The following is a 23,831-nucleotide window of genomic DNA, read 5'->3' on the forward strand; positions in this document are numbered from 1 at the left end:
AAAATAATAAGGAAAGTAAATTATATATCCTTCCTGAAGAGAATTTGCTACTTGAAAAATGCTGTATATATGCCCCCAAATACCAAATCATCAGTAATAAAGAAGATTAAGGACATGTATTGCTATTTCACATTTTACTCTCTTTTGCAGACTCAGCCTTGACCATTACTATCTGCAGCTCTGCATATTTAATCATCTTCTGACTTTTCTTCTGCAATTCAGCAAAGGCATCACATTTGAAATTGAATCTGACCTACTGGGAATCAAACCAGAAACTTTTCAAAGACAAAGTGAGAAAAAAAATAAAAATGAAACCACTACCATTATCTCTGATAAATATTTTAAAAATATTTTTAATTTAAGTTGCCAAAGCATAAAATTCTCAATAATTTCAGTTTGATTTTTTTTTTTAATTTAAAGTAAACTAAAATAATAATAATAATATATTTTTGTCTCTATCTCAGAATCATTATTAGATACAGAGTCACATAGCCCTGCCTCTCCAAAGGAATTCAGGAGACACCCCCCTACCCCCTCTTCCAGCCTGCTCTAAAAACAGCATGTTGTGCTTGGCAGCCTGGAGGGAGGATGAGGGATGCTTTCTGCTGAAAGAACTGACTGATTCACCCTGTCTCTGAAAACCATGTCCAGTTTTCAATGTCCTATCAAGGTCTATATTCCTACAGAAATCAGTATGCTGCCTCTGTAGTCTCGGTTGTGAATTCCATTGGAGGTAGGTGCCAAAATACTTGTATTTTTATATACTTACCCCCAAGTGGTTTAGGTCGATTGCAATCTAGTCTAATATTTAAATTTTTGGTCCTTTCTGGATCTTAACTTTTTGGCATCATTGAAGAAAGATGAGCAAGAGATTACAGTAGAGCAACAGATTATTAAGAGTAACAACAGTTCAGGATTGTCATGTAATCCACAGAAGCCCAGTGAAGGTTACTCAAGAGAATTCACAGGCATTATGGAAAACACAGCATCTGTCTCAGTGCCCTTTAGGGAAAAAGAAGCTCCTGTAGATATTGCAGCAATATTTAGAGAAATAAAATGGACCTGTACAGTCATTCTTCACAGCATGGGAGAGACTTAAATGAAAGGGAGATGCAATGGATGCTAAATTGGGTAAATTAACCAAACGTGTGCATGCAACAGAGCAAGGAATAAGCAACACTGAAGAAAAGGAAGCTGAAACAAAGAGATCTATGAACAGAGAAAGACTGTTGATTTTTTATGTTGAACAAAGCAAGGAAATAACAAAACAGAAACCATTGTATTCTTGCTTGAATAAAAGGTATAGAGCTGGACACTATGATGCTTATTGTTCAAAACTTGTTCAATTAGTTTTTGAATATAACAGAAAAGTCCCAATCTGAGCTCCTCTGAACCTGACAGAAATGTTGTGATTCTGAGATAAAGATTATGTATTAATGAAATCAAGTAATGCCGGCATGGGGCAAGAATTGCAAAAGTCTGGAAATCAAGATAAGCAAGTGCTGTATCCAAAGCCAAGTACTAAAATCTTACAAAAACAGAAAGAATAGAACTTGGTCAGAGGCTTACTGGTAAGAAAGAGAATGGAGCTTAAAGTGAGGTAATAAACTATTTGAACACAAGAGGACCTCTCTTGATTCTTCTCAAGATTTATGAAATTCCACTGTAACAAAGATTCTTTCATTTATTGTTAGGGGTATTAGTATGCTTACAGAGCAATGGCTTGTGGTACTCTGCAGTCTAATTGGACTCCCAGTCTTGGATCAATAAGGACAATCTTTCAGATCCAGTTGCATGCTCAGCACAACCCCTCTGAATATAATGCCCTCAATGCCTATATCAGTCAGTGTCCACTTTGATATACTGCAGCATAACTATGGGTGGCCCTGCGCAATCTAAAGGATCTTCAGGATTGGTGTCTCTGCTTTTCCAGAGGCCTTCTTTTTAAAAAAATTCATACTCGTAACATCTTTCCATATTCTTTGTCCATATTATTCCTAATAAATTCTACCAAAAAAAAAAAAAAAAAAAAAAGACAATCATCCTTTAACTTATGTCTTTGTCCTTATATTACTAACTTTGTTCTAACACAGTAGTTCTAAGTTCATTAGAATACTAATATATTCTAGTATTCACTAGAATACTAGAATATAACATTCAAAATAAATTAAATTCCCAAATTCTCTGCAGCTATGGTTGGATTCAAGATGTGATTTACCAAATAGAATGAATAGAAATGTGTTTTGTGAGTTTTCCACTTCAAAAGTGAGTTTGACACAAATTCACTGCATAGTTCAATAGTTTTCTATCCTGCTATTACTCATATCAGGCTGGAAAGGATCGCATTGTAGTTCCAGGGTACTACCTTTGCCAAAGTGAACCACTTCCCCCCACTTTCCATTCTTGTTGCAAGTGTGCCAAGAGAGACTAATGGCATCCAATCCCTAAAGCTAATGTTTTATTTAAAGAACAACTACCAAGTTAAAGCAAGGTAACTTGCTGAATAGGGGAGGCCTTAGAAGCACTGGATGAGAGGGATTAAGCAAGATGCTTGGAAACAAGTCAGCTTCCTAATCACTGTGTCTTTTAAGTGTTTATGCCTTTTTTCATACGGAATTGCAAGCCCAAACCTCAATGTCTTATCATTTCAAGGAAAATTCAACTCTCCCTGCAGTCCTTCCATATGGCTTCTCAGGAAATTCTCTTTTCTTACACTTCAAAGAATTAGTTTGGGACTTCCCTTGCTGGACAGGCTACTTTTTCTTTCTGTCACTATCTGCTCTACTCAACACACCAGAAAGTTTTCCAGAACCAAATGTACTGCACTACTGTTGGAATAATCTTTCTATTTCATGCTTTCCAGGATGAAATAATATTTCATGAAGTGTGGTAGCTAAGACAAAGATAAGGTATAAAGCTTTTCTGATCCCCTACATGACCTTTTTAACAGAATATAACATAAATAAACGGATGGGTAGAAACAGCTCTATCCATCTGTAGTAATATACAATGTGCAAATAATTTAATTATAATATAATTGCCTGACACACTTTTGAAATTTCTGTGTCTCAGGAATCTGGATCACCTAAAGTCAAATGGTAGACTTTCTCCTTGTTGGAAAGTTCTTCTGTGCAGACGTACATTTTTTTTTTTTTTCTTTTTCCATCTTGAGTAATTGTAACGCTGGGACTACAGATCTGTTTCTTACACATCTCATGCTTTTTGTCTGTTTTTCATGACTATGTGAGCTGAGCCATTTGTTGTCAGTTTGCCTTCATTCCATTTCTGGCTTTCGTTAACATTATCCTGTTCGCTTTAGTCCATCATGGCCTTCATGTTGATCATTCTCTTGGGAAGCTGAGACATTCCTGTTGTTCCACAAGACTTCTGTCTCTGTCTTTTGCTCAGCCACCCTCCTAAGAAGTAAGAACTGTCTGCCCCTTGTGTGAACCTCCCTTTCAGACCAGTCTTTTTGAAACCTTTAGAGTTGCACATTGATGCCATAAATCTGAACGTTGCAATACAAATATTTGCTTCAAGACCTATGGTGTACTCACAACTGCAAAAGTTGACAAAAGCTATGACCAGCTCTGTATAGTTCTACTGTAGTTACGCATTATGAAAATCAGGTCATTTAAAAATTTATTAAAAATGTAACATAAAACTGTTGACTTTAATTTTGTGTGCCTCAAATTCCCCATGTATAAACTGCTTGTTGCATAACTTCTCTCTTCTGAACAGGGCTCTTGTGCAGATAAATGAATTAATATTTGTGAGTTATTTCAATAGAACAGGAAGGATTGCTATGGTAGTGCTCCCAAGGGAAAAGATAATTATTTCTTCAGTGCTTGGTTTGTTCAAGAGATATTTTGCCTAGGGCTATGTCATGAAAAATGAGAAACAAACAGACAAACAGAAACTGAATGCCTAGTCATTAAAAGAGCACTGTCCAGCCTATGAACTGAAGGGGGCAAGGGTCTTGTTGGAAGTTCAGATAGTGGTTGGTCATGGAATGAAATATGGGATATGTTAATAAAGACAAATAATAACATCAGGAACTGAACTGAGGCTATCCAGGCCACAGTAACTGTGGCATTTCCTAATGGAAAATGTCATGACTTAAAACCTAGGCAAAGTTTTTTTTAACATAGATTTTGTGTAAAGTATCAAAAATGGATAAATGTCATGAAGGGGTCTGGTATTACTCAAGCAGAGTTGATCTGTTAATAAGCCATGATGACACTAATAAAAAAACATCCCATGGTAGACCATAAAAAGAATGTTAAACTAACTTCTTTTAATATTGTATTTGAAGCTAATACTTCTTGAACAAATTGATTCAAGCTGTATTGCCATTGTGACAGTGACTTGTTTGCCCCTGTTCTACTATCCAAGTGTTTATGAGTTAATCAATTTTTTATAATCAAATTATACATATTATGGTATTTCAGTTGTTATCATGTGTAGTAATTGGTGACATATATCTACTTGTAAACAATAGATATTGAATTTTGAAACCAAATATATATATATATGGTCAATGAATTAAATCCTTCCTAAACTCCATAAAATTTAAGGGAAGAACTAATGATTTTTATTAACTATTTGCTCAGAAATTACTTTATTATTTCTCACCATTTCCTTTAACTTTCTAAAATGAATTATTTTATAAAACTCAACTACGATTTTTAAGAGCCTAAGTAGAAAAATTGAAAGAATTTAAGTCCTCTAGCAACCTTTCTCACTCTCTACAGAGCTCAGTGACTTTTCCTGGACTAATTTTAATTAGGATTAATAGGAATCAGCTCCAAGTCCTTTTGTCAGGTTGGCATGTGCATTCTGAATCAATTTAACATACTGGATCAAAAAAAAAATTCTATATCAACATCTAAAGCTACAAGAGATATTACTCTAGATTATAGTTGACTAGAAAACAGTTAAATTTCACGGTTCATTTCCAGCCATTACTGATAAAATGATTCGAATGGGAATACTTATACAACTAAATTAAGCTGGTTTTGGTCCATTATGATAGCAGCTCAAGTGTTGGGAAATTACGTTATTTTCATATTTGCAGGCAACAATGAATATTTTGAATCAAATGGTTTGGACACATGATTACTAAATATGTTAACTGACTACTTAATAGGAACAACTGTGATGAAAAATTAATTGATAGACAACATAGTGGTGTCAGTAAAATGTTAAAAAAAAAAAAAATCTTCCAAATTGACGCAGTTACTTTAGAATTATGGAACCATCCTTCCTCTTTTTAAAATGTATATTGTATTAATATATTAATATATTTTTCAGTAAATCTATGTATTGCAAGTATGCCAGTAAATGTCAGAAATGAATGATTCAAGTAAAATTCAGGCAGCATGAAAAGCTCTAAAGACAAATCCATACACAAAACAAAATCTGTATACATTTTTGCCAACAAGTGAAATGACTTAAAAGACTTTGAAAAAGAAAGCAAAAATATAAAGCAAAGTAGACGCTGTAATATATAGCAAATAGAATTCAAGCAAAAATAAATTTATATATATGTATAACTAGTGTCCATGTATCACAAAACCGATTCTGTAACATAAACCAGGAAGTCAGATAGTTTTGGTTCAAAACAAAATTTTCTTCATAGGGATGATTTTCTTCCAAATAGAAATATAGCCATATAATTATCTAGAACTTTAGCACCGGATTTCCATGATAAAATATTATAAAGACTTTTGCAATCATACTCTCCTTGATACCCAGAATATGATAGCAAAGGAAACAACCAGCTCTGAGTGAAAAGGTGAAAATCAGCAAAACATGTTTTATCAAAAGTGTTAAATATTGTCTCATGAGAAAAGTAGAATTTACAGTATACTTCATCCTTATTGTTCATTTATGGAACTGCAAGTCTGTAAAGAGTAGAAAAAAATAAATCACCCTGCCTTCCCTAATCTTCCCAGGTTTACTCTAGTTCTCCTCATCAGAATCCTCATCAGAAATCCTCATCAGAATCCTCATCAAAAATTTCCAGTGAAATTCCTAGAATATGCTTTGGGCATCCTTTCATATATGCACTTATTATGAAGTAAATAACCTAGTGTAAACACCTAGCACATACTCCTTTGTGGTGTTCTGGGTCTAGGCAAAACAGATGAACCAAAACTGAAATATGCACAGAAAAAAATGTCTTTCAGTAAGGTGTTGAAAACTAGGAAGAAGGTAAGACATAAGTGAAATGTAAGGATCAGCTGTGAGGAGAAAGGACTGTGGAAGTTGATTGGAAAGAGCAGATTCAGTTTCTCAAAGCCTTCGGTGCAGTATAGAATGATATTACGCAGATGAAATAGATTTTGCCCAAAAGGAGAGACCATCACAATGCATGACTTTCCAAAGTGTGTATGTCAGCTTCCTATTTGCAACCTAACTATTGCCTATCAATTATTAATGTTCAGGAAAAGGTGACTACAGTCTATCTGTGACACTATAGCAAAATTAGATGAGAACTCAAAAAGCACTTAGGATAAATAATAGATGATTAACATGTCATATAAATCAGTGTATCATGTTATTTTAATTTGTTTGCCTTTTCCTTTTCCTTTTTTTTTTTTTTCCTCTTCTTATTCTTAGTTTTTATCCTTATTCATTTTGATTATACTTTTTGACTCAGTTCTCTTATGTATTAGAAATAACTCCTGCTTTATTTATGAGCTGGGGTAGAGTTCAGTGTAGAAGTTAATAAGAAAATTGCTAAGTGTTGTAATACTGTATCATTCTATTGCTGACATTTGAAAGCTAAACAGCAGTATGTTAGATCTGCCTTTTCCTTATAGCTACCTAACAAAGGTCAATTAATAAAAATGTGTGCAATAAATCCATTCACTTAATTAAATACCTTCTAATAAAGGCTGAACTACTGTTTAATAAAATGTTATCATCTTTAGAACACGGTAAGTATTAGAAATAACAACAATAATGAATAATCACATTCAGTGACTCAGAAGAGTTTTATGGCCCATTCTTAAAAATACATGTATACTTTTCATAATTTCACACAGTATGCTGCTGAAGTTTTCTTATTGCATAGATCTCACATTCTCTCTTGCTTTGCTTCTGTCTTACCTGTCCTATCAGCCAGTGTTGGTGGCCAATTTGCTCTCTTGTTTGATGAAATCTATATGTGACAACCCTGAAAGAAGAACATGCAGTTACCTAGTCACGTGAGCGCTTACCTGGCAACAAGCAGAGCCCTGGCAACAGTACAGAACTGTACATGGTCTGTAGATAGCTTCCAAAATATCAACACAGTTTGCTACTACAAATATACAGACCTAGATTCTAACAGGAAAAAAAAAATAAAAAATCCCCACGGCCATACTGTTGTATACCTGAGATGCTGAAATTTAAGATTTCTGTCAAATGAAACACTTCAGGGTGCTTGATTTTCATGGTTGTGGGTAACTTGTAGCCACTAGTTCTGATGCATACACTGTTCCATTCACAACCTAAAAAAGTGGCTCATGGGAGATATAGTCCAGCTGATGAACTTGGCGATGGAACAAAATAAGAATATTTGACTTGTGAATTGTTTTCCTCATGAGGCTCTAGGATAACATTATGGAATTAAAATGCTTTGTTTTCATTTAAAAACTTCCTAGAAAAAAAAAAATAAAATAAAAGGAAAAAAAAAATGTAGATAAAAAAAGGAGTATCAGAGTTTTTTATCATATATACTTGGTTTTCAATGTAGGTGGGTTTTGTAACAGAAACACTCTATGTAATCAGCATAAAAAATGCAAAGCCTGTGTTTATCTTAATCTGGGTCATCAACCACATTCAATTTTCTAAATGTTGATAGAATTTTTGTATTTTCTTTCATGAATCTGTCTCCTGCAAGTCTGTTCCTACAGTGCTGGAAAAGATGTTTGGTTGTGCATGGTACTGCACCGTATTAGCAGCATTGTTTATTCTTTTCTTATTGGCAAAAAAAAAACAAACAGATTTTTTTTTGTGTATGAGCTGGATCAAGATTCAACCATCAAACAGCAGCTGGTTTTGTGCATCTTTTCATTGTCAGTGCAGTATTATGTGTTCACGCCATATTAGTAACCAAAGTTATTGGTGTATCTAAAAGAAAACTATCCCAATCCGACTTTAATTCCCTTCACTATAGACCAATTTTATTTATACATGAAATGTGTTTATGCATCAATATCATATTGTTGTAGGCAGATCTGCAAAATTTAAGCAAATTTGTCTAAAACGTACCTTAGAAATTAAGCATATAAAAATCTGCAGGAACTTAGAAAATTAAAAATTGCTACAAAAATATGCATTAAATATGACTGGGATGATTGATATGCAAAACAGTTTAAATGCTATAAAGTCCACTCTTTTCTAGCTTTGTTCAGCTAAGAAATAAACAAAACTGTATGTTTTGTAAGAATCTAGATGTGCTCTAGATTCTTTCGGTGATACATAAACTAGGAAGAGATTCAGCATTTATCGGCATTTATAGCTCTCCACCCACATGCAGTGGATTGCTCATAACTTGGGAACTTTAAAGGATGTAGCTCAGCATGTGGCTTCTGGCTTGGGATCCATTTATGGCTCCAAATCTTCATGAGATGTATGCAAAATCCTCACCATTATAAAGCCTGTCTTTCCAAGATTGCTGCAGTGGTATGTTTCATAAGGGCAGACTTGAAAAAATATCATTGACCTGATTTCCGTTTGTCACTTAGCCGGACAAAAGCCAGAATATTGAATACAGATTTTCTGTATTGGTCCAAATATCAGCATTCTGTTTGTTTCTTTCTTTAAAAGCTGCAATTTGATAGCACAAGAAAGTGGTGACTTTCATAAATATATAAGATATATGACAAAAAGGAGCACATCAGAACTGGATTTTTTTACAAACATATCCTATACTTTCCAGTCTTTACACAAAGGTATCTGTTTATCTGATTCCTAAGAGGCTTTAAATTAAAAATATGATTTTTTTTCTGCCATATCCCTCATGCACAGTTGCATATTGCTTCTCTAATTAGTTTAAATTAGGAAAAAGTTAAAGTGGGCAGATGAAAGATGTGTATGGGCTGAGTTTAATTCTGAGCAGTAAAAAAGGTAATTTGCAGGTGTTTATGACATGTTTACAATCTTGGTTGAACACTACCATGTTTGTTGTGTCTCATCCTTCATGACTCTAATATTTACTTGCAGTATGTAAAATTTATATTAAGTTGGAATACTTAGGTTTAAAATCATTTTAAAGAGCCCTCAAAGTAAAAACCCTTATTAACAATATTTTGTGTGTGTCATCGTGATGGGTTTTCATAGTCTCAAATCACTCCCAGCTTCAGATTTATGTAGACAGGCCATTATTCCTTTAAAGGAACTTAATAAATTCCTTCATAACATCTGAGTCTATTTTAACTATTTCTTTTCAAAATTGTTAATTATTTTATTTTTCCTCTATAAGATTGTTACCACTTGATAATATTATGATCTTACATAGATGGTAGATCTAATTGTCATTTACAACAAGGTCTCTTTTATCTTTTTTCTAAAGAGACTTTAAAATGGATGCATGCATTAATAATTCACAATTTTAGGCCTCTCTACTTTGCCAGAATAGAATAAAAAACTGCCTTTGAATTCAGAAAAAGGAGGTGCATTTCAAATTTTAAAAAGATTGATTATTAACTCCTGGAAGAGGAAGAAAGAATAAGTATGATGTAAAGTATAAATTATTATAATTAATATTTTTTCAAGGTTACAAAATATCACAAGGTTGTAAATCTCAATTACCCAGAACTTAGGCCTCAACCTTCTCAAATTTCTGCTATGTTGATCGAGCTTAGAAACCTTTTTTTTTTTTGCAATTCAGCGTGAACTTTCATCATGCAAGTAATAACAGTTTTCATAGTTAACACTATATATTTTTTTGAAACACTTCTTGAGCACTGACTAATACTAATTAATCCTTACAGTACCCAAAGGGAGAATAATTATGATTTCCATCTTGAAAATGAGGAAACTGATTGTATTTTCATTTATGCTCGCATATATTATGGAGCCCTCTACGGAAGTGAATGGAATTACACTGCTGAGAAATCAACATGAAATCACAATCAGATATAGGGAAATTTTTATAAAGTGGCTATCTGTTTTCCTAAAGGAAAGAATTAACTTCAAAGCAGAAAAGTTAGTTATGCCTGCTTTTTAGCCCAGTATTTTGACCATTACAAAGCACTGTCCTGCAGTTACAAAGCACTGTAAAAAAAAAAAAAAAAGGGGGGGGGGGGGAGGGAGGGGCTTTCTGAGATGAGCAGGTTTTCACAAAATGCAGCTAAGAAGGACTGTTTTCCTGCTTATAACTAAGAATGTTCACAAGTATTATGACCTATTGGTGACTTAGAATCATAGAATCATTAAGGTTGGAAAAGATATCTTGTCCCCTACCACCAATATTACCCACTAAACCATGTCACTAAGTACCACATTCAACCTTTCCTTAAACACCCCTAGGGATGATTACTCCATCAGCACTTCCCCGGGCAAACAATTCCAATGCCTGACTACCATTTCTGAGAATAAATGTCTCCTAATTTCCAACTTGAACCTCCACTGGCGCAACTTGAGGCCATATCCTCTAGTCCTATCACTAGTTATCTACAAGAAGAGGCTGACCGCAAGCTCCCCACAACTTCCTTTCAGGTAGAGAGCAATAAGGTCTCCCCTGAGCCTCCTCTTCTCCAGACTAAACAACCCCAGTTCCTTCAGCCGCTCCTCATAAGACTCGTGTTTCAGACCCTTCACCAGCTTTGTAGCCCTTCTCTGGCTCTGGACATGCCCCAGGGCCTCAATGTCTTTTTTGTAGTGAGGAGCACAAAACTGCAGCCTCACCAGAGCAGAATAGAAAGGGGTGATCACCTCCCTGGTCCTACTGGCTACACTATTCCTGATGGAAGCCCAGATGCCATTCGCCTTCTTGGCCACCTGGGCACACTGCCAGATCATGTTCAGGTGAGCATCAACCAACAGCCCCAGATCTTTTTCCTCTGCACAGCTTTCAAACCACTCTGCCCCAAGCTTGTATGGGGTTGTTATGGCCAAAGTGCAGGACCCTGCATTTAGCCCTGTTGAATCTCATCCTATTGGTCTCTGCCCATTGATCCAGCCTCTCTAGATCCTTCTAAGACCCAGAACAGCATGTTTTCAAAGACAACTGCTAGTAATGAAGACCGATGTTTTTCGAGGAGTCACAGTGCCTTCAGTTGAGCTTTGATATTCACTTTATACATAAATACATACATATATACAAATTGATTTTCAAATTAAACAAACAATATAATTGAGAAAGATGATAACTAAAGTTAAGCTGAACCAGGCATGATAGTGGATCAATTGAAAATATTACATACAGAGCATATTTAATCTGTTCAAGCCATTGCAACTATTTACACAAGTATCTTCTGAGATAGAGCACAGACAGACCAAAAACAAATTTAAAAAAAGATCAAAAAAAACCGCTATAAGCCAATTTACAGTCTCCGATGTCAAGATTGCTACTTTCCTCAGTTCTGACATATTCTATCACTGACTGCTGATGTGACCTTGAACAACACGTGTCTTTAAATTAAGCCAAGCACATGGATCTACATTTTGGCTGCATAAAATGATGAAGACAGGATTTCAGAGGTGTTGAATTGCTTACAGGGTGCTGAGTTCAAGAATGATCCCAAACCATGACCTGAGGGTACACTTCAAATAAATGTTTCTGGCTTCTTATTCTTTCTTTGGCTGTCTGGAGGCGAGAAGCAGCAGATTGATTTTGTGTGATATAGTTCATAATAACTTAGCTTAATTGCAATTTTGGGAAGAGCAGACACAGACGGGAACATTTCAGTGAAAAACCTCTGTTAAAGTGTAAGTAGCATATCATAGCACAGAGGGCATGAAGGGAGCGGGAAGGCTTTAGAGTTAGTACCAATACAGCTCTGTGATGTTCTTGGACCTTCAACATGATAAAGCAGTTTTTGTACTTTTAACATGACTACTCTGTCTCCAACTCTAATTTGTAGCAGATGCACAATACACTTATACATAGCTACTTTTTGTTTACAGCAGGAACTCCACTTAATTCATAAGCAGGAACAGGCATATAATGAGAGGAAAAGGTGAGGACTCAGCGCCATTCCATGGATCACATGGCATGATACTTGCAAGTCTTTCCTCTGTTTGCACTGAAGGATAATTTCAAAGATTTGTTTCATTAAATACGCAGAAGTAAATGCAGCAGTATATTAACTTGTTAGATTATTAGCAACCATATTTTCACTGATAAAAACAAGGCAATGCAAGCATATATTTTTATTTACATTAAAATCCTCAAGATAAAGCACATACCACAGTGGAACAGACCAATATCCATTCCCTCCAGTATTGTATTGGCAAGAGTTGTCAGTATCAGCTGTCTTACTAGAAACTTCTAGAAATTATGCCTCTGTCAGTTTTTACATTCAGAGAAGTTCTCTTCCCAATCCCAACATGTAGGCTATTGTATGCTCTGTAGTATGACTTTTTATGTACTGTGCAAGTTTTAATTTATATTCATTTGAATAGGATTTGTATGCCCATGGTCTGGGAATTTTTTTTTTCCATTGTCAGGTTCACACACACCTCCAACATAAAATCCTTGTGCACTTTGTACTTAATTTCTCATTTAATTTTTTTTTTTCCCCTCAAAACTGTAGTTTTCTTTTTTTCTGGATATAATTTATTGCAGACTATCAGATCTGTTCAGATATTCATTGATGTGTTTTGTATAGGAGGTATTTTGGAAGCAAATCAGTACGTAGTTGATACAGAAGAGCTGGAGGATTAGGTCTCACAACAGTATGCTTTGCAATGTTACAAGAAACCCCAGTAAGGAACCAGAGCAGGGATGAAGGCAGATGATTTAAACCTACATTAACTGTTCACTTGCATACCTATTACATACTATGTCTATATTTTTTTTGTTCTTCCTTTTGAGGCTTCCTTCTTTACACCAAGTACAAAGAAATAGTGGATGTGGGAGCTTTGCAGCTGATGCTTTCAGGCATAAAGACGAGCAAGGAGCCCCAGAGCCCTACTTTGCTACCCAGCGGATTAGATGCGGTTCGAGATGTGAAGTACATATCACTGAAGTGGTAGTAGTGTGCTGTTGAGAACACTGCTTTTGGTTTGCTTCAAGCAGTGTGTGGCTTTCTTGGTTTGGCTGCTAGGTATATTAATCTAAAAGCACAAAGAAGGGGCAATTTGAAGACATCCTTATAAGATCGAACTAAGTCATCCTGGCCACAGCTTCTATGTGGGGAAATATCAGCCTGTCTTATCACTATGCCTTTTAAGAGGGTTAGAAACATTCATCTTCTGAATTACCTTCTTGCCCTGCTGTACTTTACAGTAACTGTATCCCTTGTAGTGGTGTTTTGGGTACTTTCAAATGTGCCAAGTTAATTGTAAGCCTCACATAACTGACTCTTTTCATCTGTGCCTTTTTGTCAACATCTCTGGCAAAATCCCCAGCTGATGCAACCTGGCTTATCTCCATGAAAGTCAATGGACACCAGCTGAGAATCTGGCTCTCTAAGCAGCTTTGGCTGTATGCACAAAATCATCAGCCCAGTGGAGACAACTGGAATTCAGCCACTGATTTCAATGGAATTTTTTCTGGATTCTTTAGCAGTGAGGTAGAAAATACACCATAAATTTATCTTGGCTTTCATCATCAGGTAAAATATTTTGGAAGAATCAGAAGACCTGTAGACCTTTGCTGCTACTGTCCATAGAGTCCATCTATAGGACACTAAATACTTACCGAATATTTACAAGCTTGAGTAAACAAAGCTTTAGCTAGGTCCCTTGGCTATGCTAAACATCTGGAATTTTTAATCAGACACATCAACACACACACAAAAAAAGAGAAATGTTTATTATCTTTAGCAATGTCTTCTAAAAACTTTCACAGAAACCTGGACAGACCATATACTGCTATCGGTACACTCTTATAGCTCTGCACTGAGCAAATCTTTGCAATCTTTAGCAAGTTGCATGCAAACTACCCCTAACTCCTAGAATGTGTCTGAGAAGCATTTGAGGTACTTCTTAGTTGACCAAGGCCAAAACAGTGCTAGGGGTTCTAAAAATTTAGCAATATTTTGTCCTAGTCTGGAAACTGGTTTACTGATGTAGTCAACAGTCCAAGGATCCAAGGCCACCAAAGGTGAAACAGGGAAGGCATGTATAGTCACCAATGTGAAGCAAAAACCAGTCCCTTTGAAAATGTGTATGCTTCTCAGTATTTCTGTCTATGTACAAGTTTAAGAGTTCAAAAATCATATGCTTTTTTAAATAATATGAAGGCTTGGGGGTCCATTTTATTTGATTTTTTTTTTCTTTATAACATTATAGCCTTTTCTATAGGTTAAAACAACATGAGTTTTTTGTCTTTGTCGTTATGATGAATGCACTTATGCACGTGGTTCTAGAAGTAAACTAAGGCTATGGAAGTTTTCATATTTCTTGGCAACTTTCACAATCCACTAATACATTAGTTGCATCTTTCTGTGTGTTGAGAGGACTTAAAACAGGGCTGCAAGTGATTTTTAAAGGGCTAGTTAAAAAAAAAAAAAAAAAAAAAAAAAAGCAATTATCTTATGCCCTTTAAAAGAAAATATCTAAGAAACTTTCACCTTTAAAATTACTACTCCATGTGTTCAGTCACTTTCAAGTCAAATGCCCTCATTAGTCAGTTTATTGGTGTATGGCTATTGGAAGACATCTTTTGAAAAGGTGGTGTTATTCCCAGACCTTGACTTGACAGAGGTTGAATAATACTGGCTCTGGTTCTAAAGAAACAAAATAGCTTCTGGGCTGGATCTTTGTCAGCATCAGAAAATTATATTGGATGCTTGTAAAGAAGCATCTCTGAAAGCCTTTCATTTTTAACCTTTTCTTTCTTTTACTTTTTATTTTTTCTTTTCTTTCATTTCCCTCCCCCCCTCCCCTTTTTCTTTTTTAAGCTACACATACAGTTTCTTTCAGGAGCAGGGACATTCAGGGACATTCAATCCTACAGAGGGTTGTGTTGATTTTTTTTTCATTATTTACTTGGCTTCAGTATCTTTCAAAGTACCAAGGTACTTTCAGCTTTTTAAAAATGAAGGAAAAAAGAAAAAAAAAAAAAGTTGTCAGCATCAATAAATCAACAACCAGGAAGAGTCACTTCCTATCAGAGTTTCAAAAGTACTTCACGGTTTTCCAATCTCCTGTCTGTACTAATCATCTCTGATGTATCACATATGCATGGTTTATGATGCCAGGTTTTAAAGCAGTTCTCCATAGAGGAAGGAAGGAAGGAAGGAAGGAAGGAAGGAAGGAAGGAAGGAAGGAAGGAAGGAAGGAAGGAAGGAAGGAAGGAAGGAAGGAAGGAAGGAAGGAAGGAAGGAAGGAAGGAAGGAAGGAAGGAAGGAAGGAAGGAAGGAAGGGAGGGAGGGAGGGAGGGAGGGAGGGAGGGAGGGAGGGAGGGAGGAAGGATTTTCATTATTACATAGCATCCTGTTATATGTGGTGGCTGAAAGGATCTCTCAGAGGTCAGTTAGTGGCAGGCACAACCCAGTAGCAGATAGACAGACATATATATATAACAAAATAAGGAAAGCAAACTACCTTGTTTTCAGTATGTGTACAGAAAGTCTATGTGTAAGTACTTGTGCAAGTATGTAAAATAATCATACAGTAGTTGTTATTATTTGTATTCAGATCAATATGCAAATGAAAAATGCACAAACCTGATATGTTCCAATGGTTTAATAGTGTTAATGTGAGAAGGCTCCTCCAAATACTATTGCCATCTGCAATGCAGTTGCTCAGAGGTATTGTCATTTCAATAGGGAGGGGAAGTGACATTATGCCAAGTTTTTCTAACTGCTCAAAAAATCACCCCATATAATCCTCATTTTGCTAGTTAATTCAGCTTGTATATATTAATAAAAATAGGTAGAGTTTTTATTTTGTTTACATAATTGAATTATTTTCTTAACAGATTTCCAGCTCTCCATGCATGTTTTAATTTTGAGTGTTGCAGGAACATGGCAATGTAGCAGCCATTTTCATTTCATCTTTCCATTTCACTGCAATCAGTATTGCTGTAATCAAATATTCACAGTATAGTTGCTCTCTCTTTCCAAGATACTTTGCTTTTCATTTCAGGTAGGTTTAGGGATATTTAAGAATAAATAACTTCTGGTGTTTTTCTTGATGTTATTTAAAGCTGCTTGAATGGTAAGTATGTGTGAATATGTCAGCTTTTTAAAGGTAAGTTCTAACTCTGGACACTTGAGGTAAAGACTGAAAATGGAAAGCAGAGGGCTTGAATACTAGAAGGGAAAACATGTTGTTCCATTCATGAGTGTCAAAATATCATGGCTTCAGGTAGATAAAGGGATCTGTTATTGCCTGCCAGATGCCTGAAGTTGCAGATGTAGATCTTTTCTCCATTAACACCAGTGACAGGACCCGCAGGAACGGGGTTAAGCTGAGGCAGGGGAAATGTAGGCTTGACATCAGGAGGGGGTTCTTCACAGAGAGGGTGGTTGCACACTGGAACAGGCTCCCCAGGGAAGTGGTCACTGCACCGAGCCTGTCTGAATTTAAGAAGAGATTGGACTGTGCACTTAGTCACATGGTCTGAACCTTTGGGTAGACCTGTGCGGTGTCAAGAGTTGGACTTGATGATCCTTAAGGGTCCCTTCCAACTCAGGATATTCTACGATTCTATGATCTTCTTCCACAACCTGATCACTTCATGCTATCATTCAAAATTGTCATTAATTCTCTTAAAACTCTCTAAAAAATTCTCTTAAAATTTTTTTTGCTTTGGGAATGTTGGCTGATTTTGATAACCTTCAGTCAGAATATGGACTTTCTGAGGAGGAGGTTTCTATTAGAAATTCACTCTGTCCATGTACAACCAACCAGATAAACAGCAGCAGATCTGGGAGTGCTAAAGGGTGACTTGGTTGAAAGCATCAGGACTCTGTTTCCTCAGCCTGAGAGCTCTCAAAACCTGGGCTTGAATTTGAATTAGAAGGAAAACAAATCTTGAAGACCTTAATGAAGTGAATTTTTTGATCACTATAGACATTTCTACCAGTATAACTGGAAGAACCAGTACAGAGAATGTATGAAACATTGCCAAATCAAAGTAGTGGCATTTTTTATATATACTACACTTTTCTACATAGGATGTAAAAAAGTGATTGAGAACCAGCATTTTATATGGCCCTGGAGTAAGCACATCTAGGATGAATACTGTTTCCTCAGCCATTTACTCCCCCTGCCTCCCAAACAAATTTGTCAGATTTCCTTCCTACCTGAAACACCCAATTTCCTCCCTTGAAAGCCAGAGCATGGTGCTGGAGAAGGGAACAGGGAGAAGTCATGCAGCCAATCTGCCTCCCTGCATGTATGAGACTGAACTGAAACACAGCCCCAGCTCCAGGGCCTGGAACATGCTTCTGAAGGCCACCATTTAGAAAGCCCCTCTGAATCACCACCAGCACATCTGCTCTATATCACCTCCTACAGGACCTCTGGTAGTTATTATCCAACCTTTGTACTAAAAGACATCTTACAGAATGCTTTCTGTGCATTCTTAACAAATGTACATCAGGTTTATTGAGTATTAAAGTCACCACTTACCTTAAAACTCTTTCTGAGGAATGTACATGTTGCTGCCATAACCTTCCCAGTTAAAAATATACGCAAAGTTGTCTTTAGGTGAGGTAAATTGGTATGGCTCTACAGTGTTTAGCTGAGCCAAGTGAGTTCTCGTAGATATCCTTAAGGTAACAGCAATTTTAAAACTGTACAGACTGTTTAGCAAACTGTAATTAATGTTGTTCAGATGCCGTAGTATTAAAAGAGGTGTAGGAAGACAGCCAGAGAAAGAGATGGAGACACAGAGACATGTTTTCATGTAATACATACACCAATGTATCCAAAGGTTTCCTTCGTAGTGTTGTTTCTTAGAGTGATAAATACCAGGAGTTAATCCTCTAAGGTCACACCAAAATAAAACTGGTGTAAGAAGAGAATTGAGGCAATATGTAAAGATGTAGAAATAACATCTATGAACATTTTTAATGGTGCCATGTGACAGCCAAGGAAGCAATATATGAAAAGCAGTCTTAATGTAATACAGAAGGTTACAAGTGATCACAAAAATGAGTTGGGATTTTCTCACTGGCCTCCATTGGAGAAGGATCAAGACCTCAATGATCTATTTTGTTGGCATTTAATATTTCACAACTGAGACAAATTTATTATTCACTTGCATTACAACTGATTTTGAAACATGTAGCTGCATGAAGGAAGAGCACAAGAGAGGAAGTACTTGGTTTCTGTGGGACACAATGAAAAGTGTTATACAGATAACTGTAGAAATTAGCTAAGTACACTACACTTCCAGCATATGACATGACTGAAACATATAGCTGTTCTAGTATGTCATAATTTTTCACTTCTTAAAAGAAGTGTTGAACCTGATGAGGAACAGCTTGCATTGGGTCCCACTGATTTAATTTGTACATACTGTAATTTACTAGGCTGCAGTAAAAACAGTCATTTTGTGACGCTATCATAAGCTCATTAGAAGCGTACTGAGAAAGCTTAATGGCTTACAACCCACAGCTTCATGCATCCATTTTACAGCGATCCCTTCCCAGCAGAGCCTGCCGCATGGTGTTCTATGCTGCTGGCAGTACAGTAGTTTTCACACACGCCCCAGAAAATTAGAGGTATTTGTGAATAACAAGATTAAAGACAGAGCCAACATTTCAGGAGTACTTGGAGTGCTGCTGGGACAGGGAAAATCTCATGTATTGTTAACCATGGTGAGGCTGGTTAGCTGTTAAGTACTGTACAGTGTAACTAATCAAAAGCTCTAACATCTCAGACAATGGAACAGAAATAATTACTCTCCCAGAGCTGCTATTGTTTTGTCCTCAGCCTTCTCTGGACTAATAAAGGGTTTAAATTTAAATTGTGTTAAGAACTTGTCAGTAGTACAAAGAACTTCAGCATTCAGTTGCTCTGAATGTAGCATCAGGTAAAACTACATAATGGATTTAAACATAATAGGCCAATGGAGAGTGAAGTACAAACAAACTTTTTCCATCTCCTAGTCCTTTTGCTCTCTTTACAAGCCTGTAATGCTTTAGGATACAAAATAATAAGGGCACTTTGCCAAAAATAAAATAAAATAAAATAAAATAAAATAAAATAAAATAAAATAAAATAAAATAAAATAAAATAAAATAAAAGGAAAACAAAAACAAAAACAAAAAACAAAAACAGGAGAAAATGAATAGAGAGTTATGCATTCAATTAACTGATCTTGGAGATGGGTAGATTTTTAGCATCAATGGGCTGATGCAATGATCCAGTCCCTCAGCTGGTAAAAAATCAGGAGAGCCCTGTACAAATCAGTGGGGCTACTCTGAATTGACACCAGCTGATATTAAGATTCACATTAAGAAGCTTCTGTCTGACATGCTCTTCCTAAAGAAAAGAGCATGCTCCTGTAAGATGCTAAGTACTGTGGCTGCTCTCCAGGAAAGCACTTTAATCACATGCATGCTCTCACCGAAGTCTTATTGGCCTCCTTTTCCATGTAAAACCTTGTATTACTGGACTGGACCCACAGTTCTCTGTGCTCTATGGGTTTGAACACAAAGCTGCCTCCATTATCACATTGTGACTGTGTGAATTGAGTTACCTCTACCAAGAATAAGTTAATAAATTAATAAATTTCCTTTTATTTCACTTTTTTTCATCTTTAGATGCTTCAGTTAAAATAAATAAATAAATAGATTGATAGATAGATAAATAAATAAATAAAAGAGGCAAAAAAATTGTTATGGATATACAACCTTAATATTACAATAAACAGCATGTCTTTTTTTTTTTTCTTTTCTTTTTTTTTTTTTTCCAGAAATATGTTTCCTTTCATCTTTCATGCTATATTCTCCAATTGTGCTGCTGTTTCTTAATTGCATAACTGACTTGAAGGACATGTTGATTTTTCCAAGCAGCTGAGAGAACACTCAAGGCTGCTTGGCCAAAATAAATCTTCCTGGGGGAAAAAGGCTGGCCCATAGCAGTAACAAGGATACAAGACCAAGTCTAGCAAGCCAGTATTTGCATGCTGGAGTGACTGAAATTATAAATGCACATAGGCATATTGATGCCTAAGAAACTGACTGGCCTTTTGAGATGTCAATTTCAAGTTTAGCTGAATACAACTTTCCAGTTTCATCTTAGCAAGGCTGAACTGGTAGGTGAGCAACACAGGCAAGATCTGCTAGTCTTACTTTTATCAGAACTCAGAAGATATCTCTGCATTTTTGATCTTACTCTACAAAGATTGCCTCCAAAATAGGCTGCTTCTGGGAACTGTTACACTTGAAAATGCTGATTGCTCATGCTACAGTTTAAAAGGCAGCTTTGTTAAAATCATTATTTTTCAGATGAGATTAATACTCTTTATTTGGAAACGAAAAAATAGTTTGGTACAGCATTTTAATCGTAGCTGTGAGTGTAATGTTACAGCTATAGTAAAAAGATCACATTCAGCATAAAATTTCTATTCTTAATTTACTTCCTGTCCACTGCATTCAAAATGTTTTTGTTATATTAAGTTCAATATGTTTGTGATCTAAATTCAAAGATCAGAGGTCACTGAAAGTAACTTCCTGGATCAGAGTTAGTTGCATACTCATATATTATAATGTGAATGTCTTTTCACACAGACACACACAAAAAAGGAAAAGGAAAGTAACAGGTTTCTAAGGTTGGCATTACAATTTCTGGCTAGCTACTTTTTTAGCAGTTTGACTAAGAAACAACTAAGGACTCTCTTTAGATTGTATTTGGGGCTTAAAGGAGATGCTTTGTATGTGGGAGTCTTTGACCTGGAAAGTCCCAGAGACAATATAAGAGAAAAAGATCTGGTCCTAAAATCTAAGACTTAAAATTAATTAACCTTTCTGTCAGATGTTCCATTTCATGTAATGAAAAGAAAAGGAAAAGAAGGAGAGGAGAGGAGAGGAGAGGAGAGGAGAGGAGAGGAGAGGAGAGGAGAGGAGAGGAGAGGAGAGGAGAGGAGAGGAGAGGAGAGGAGAGGAGAGGAGAGGAGAGGAGAGGAGAGGAGAGGAGAGGAGAGGAGAGGAGAGGAGAGGAGAGGAGAGGAGAGGAGAGGAGAGGAGAGGAGAGGAGAGGAGAGGAGAGGAGAGGAGAGGAGAGGAGAGGAGAGGAGAGGAGAGGAGAGGAGAGGAGAGGAGAGGAGAGGAGAGGAGAGGAGAGGAGAGGAGAGGAGAGGAGAGGAGAGGAGAGGAGAGGAGAGGAGAGGAGCATGTATATCTGTTCATATTTTTCTTTAAATAAAAAAAAAGAAATCCATTTAAATTTCATTTTAGAATTTGCATACAGATTTTCATTAGGGCAATAAGGAGCATTCTGCCATCATATAATTCTACTTTTAGAATGCATTTGACTATTCTCTGACCCAAGACTATCCTTGACTGGTCTTTATGCATGTACTTATTGGGCACACCGTGCATGGCATATCTGAACAACTATTTCACACAAAACTCTGAATTACAGACACATAAAATTTTTGTGAACTGGGCTGTAAAATTTCTGATGTGGTATTCTCTATCTAACTTGACAGCTGGTATCTGATCTGGAAATAGTATATTTTTCCTCAAATGCTAGTCATCCTGTTACTTTGAATTGCATAGAGATGAACAAATATATGGATATGAAATAACCTGAAAAAAAGAAGTCTTTGCTAGAATAATGGTAATTTTGTACTGCTTTGGCATGAGCATACCCTGAGCCCATGATTGTCGACAAATGTGTTTGTTCTTCTGTGTGCTTAGCAATCCCATGGTCAGAAACAAACACTCTGGCCCAGTCTTGCAACCTTTATTCTTTAAACAGAAATTCTTCCGTGAATTGCTTTTCTGGAAAAAAAATAATAATAATAAAAAAAAAGAGCTGGAGTAAAAAATATGAAATCTGAACAGTGAGTGGTCTTGAGAGAAAACGTCAGAGGTGGGAGATAAAGTGTGCAGTTACTGTTTCCCATGCCTCTACAAACAGTCCTGATGTGGTTTTGAGCCATGTCCCTGTGCCAGCACAAGCCTCACTGCCATATTTGTGGTGTATGTTTTGGTACAGAGGTTTCGTTTTACTGGAGCCAGAAGGGCTCCCACACTTGCCACAACACCTGTCAGTTATTGCACATCTATCGACAAGGGAGATTGTATGGTAGCTTGCAATATCTACCAGGAGAGTTGTTTTCCTAAAGTAGTGTTTTCCTCTAAGAGATCACAGGTACTCCATCTTTTTGAATTACAGTGGTAGAACGGGGAGTTGATGACAGGCTGAATTAACACGGTGCTCACCAACAATTTGTGTAGTCTGGGAGGTTGTCAGAGAGATACTACCAGCCCAATATGGGTTTCTTACTGTGGCTGCTCTGAAGTGACAAGTAAGAGGAGATTTTCTTAGATATCTCTCTTACAGTTGGGTGCAGTGAGATAGAGCCCAGCCTCCAAGGGAATTTGATTTGGATCATCCTAATTAGTAATGCTGTTGTGCTGTCAGGGTACCCTTCATGTAAATCATGGACAGCAAACCGGTTATTACATTTTTCAATTTGTTTCCAGCCGCTTTTCTTCATAATTACACGAAAGCTGACTGCTGAATGCAAGGGTGCAGGCAGCAGTGTTTTGGATTACAAAATGTCCATTTGAATTATGCTGAAGGAATGTATGTGTTTGTTGCTGTAAAGAGTTGATTAAATAATATTCTTAGGGGTAAGAAGAGTATGGATTTTTATAGTTCAAAATATAGTTGTGTGAAAAGCCACTTCTCTGTGTGTGTGGGGGGGGGGCAGGAGAAGAAATAGCTTTCTGGTCCCAAGTAATAGCATCTTCTCTCAGCACCTATGCAACATGCTGTGTCCTGCCTTCTTTCCCACCCCCAACCCCCCACCCCCCCCACCCCAAAAAATAACTTGATTCAGTTCTTTTTGTAGTTTTAGGATTGAAGGATTGGGGCTGTTCAACCCTGTATGCACTTCTTCCCTTGTTTTCTTACCAGCATGCATCCCCGTGAGGCAAATCCCTCCTAACAAACCCTTCTATGAAGCTTTGTCAGTGACTGCCAGCCTAAGAAAGAAGAAGAAGATGAAAACGTTCCTTCCAATAATACGTGCAAACAAGCAAACAAAACCACTCAAGGCTGCTTTGAGATTGAACTCTTGGAGCTACTTTATGTAAAATTTCCTGTTCAGTGTGTTTTGAAATGAATGTCCCAATTCTTCAGGGTATGAACCATACTATCTCTGTTCTATTTGTAATGTAAGCTGTATAAAATATATCCCATTTTTGTAAAAGTTGGAAAATAATGTAATAACTACCTGTATCTATCTACATCTATGTCTCTGCCTGAAAGCCCAATAAATACAACTGTTATCATATCTACTGCCTTGTTACAAATAAACTCTGACACTGAGAAATATCACTGCCTCCTCTCACACAGCATCCTCAGACTGTCTGTCTTCTAATCTGCAGGATTCTAGGACAAATAACTTTCTGATCCTGTGAGAATTCATGAGGCCAAATGTTTTTCCAAGCTCTTTAGGTACAAAAGAAAGGGAATGAAGACAAAAGAAACCCCACCCCACTGGAGCACATCAGTGAAAATGTTTTCCTGCA

General features: G+C 36.5%; 1 long non-coding RNA gene across 1 annotated transcript; it reads left to right on the forward strand.

The window, feature by feature from the left end:
• Window positions 1–498: 498 nt before the first annotated feature.
• LOC137851814 (uncharacterized) lies at window positions 499–23,593 on the forward strand. Its single transcript, XR_011093494.1, has 2 exons — window positions 499–733; window positions 23,215–23,593. It is a non-coding gene; the product is annotated as an uncharacterized lncRNA (long non-coding RNA).
• Window positions 23,594–23,831: the final 238 nt, after the last annotated feature.

Source organism: Anas acuta, chromosome 2 (assembly GCF_963932015.1).
Source record: "Anas acuta chromosome 2, bAnaAcu1.1, whole genome shotgun sequence".
NCBI lineage: Eukaryota > Metazoa > Chordata > Aves > Anseriformes > Anatidae > Anas > Anas acuta.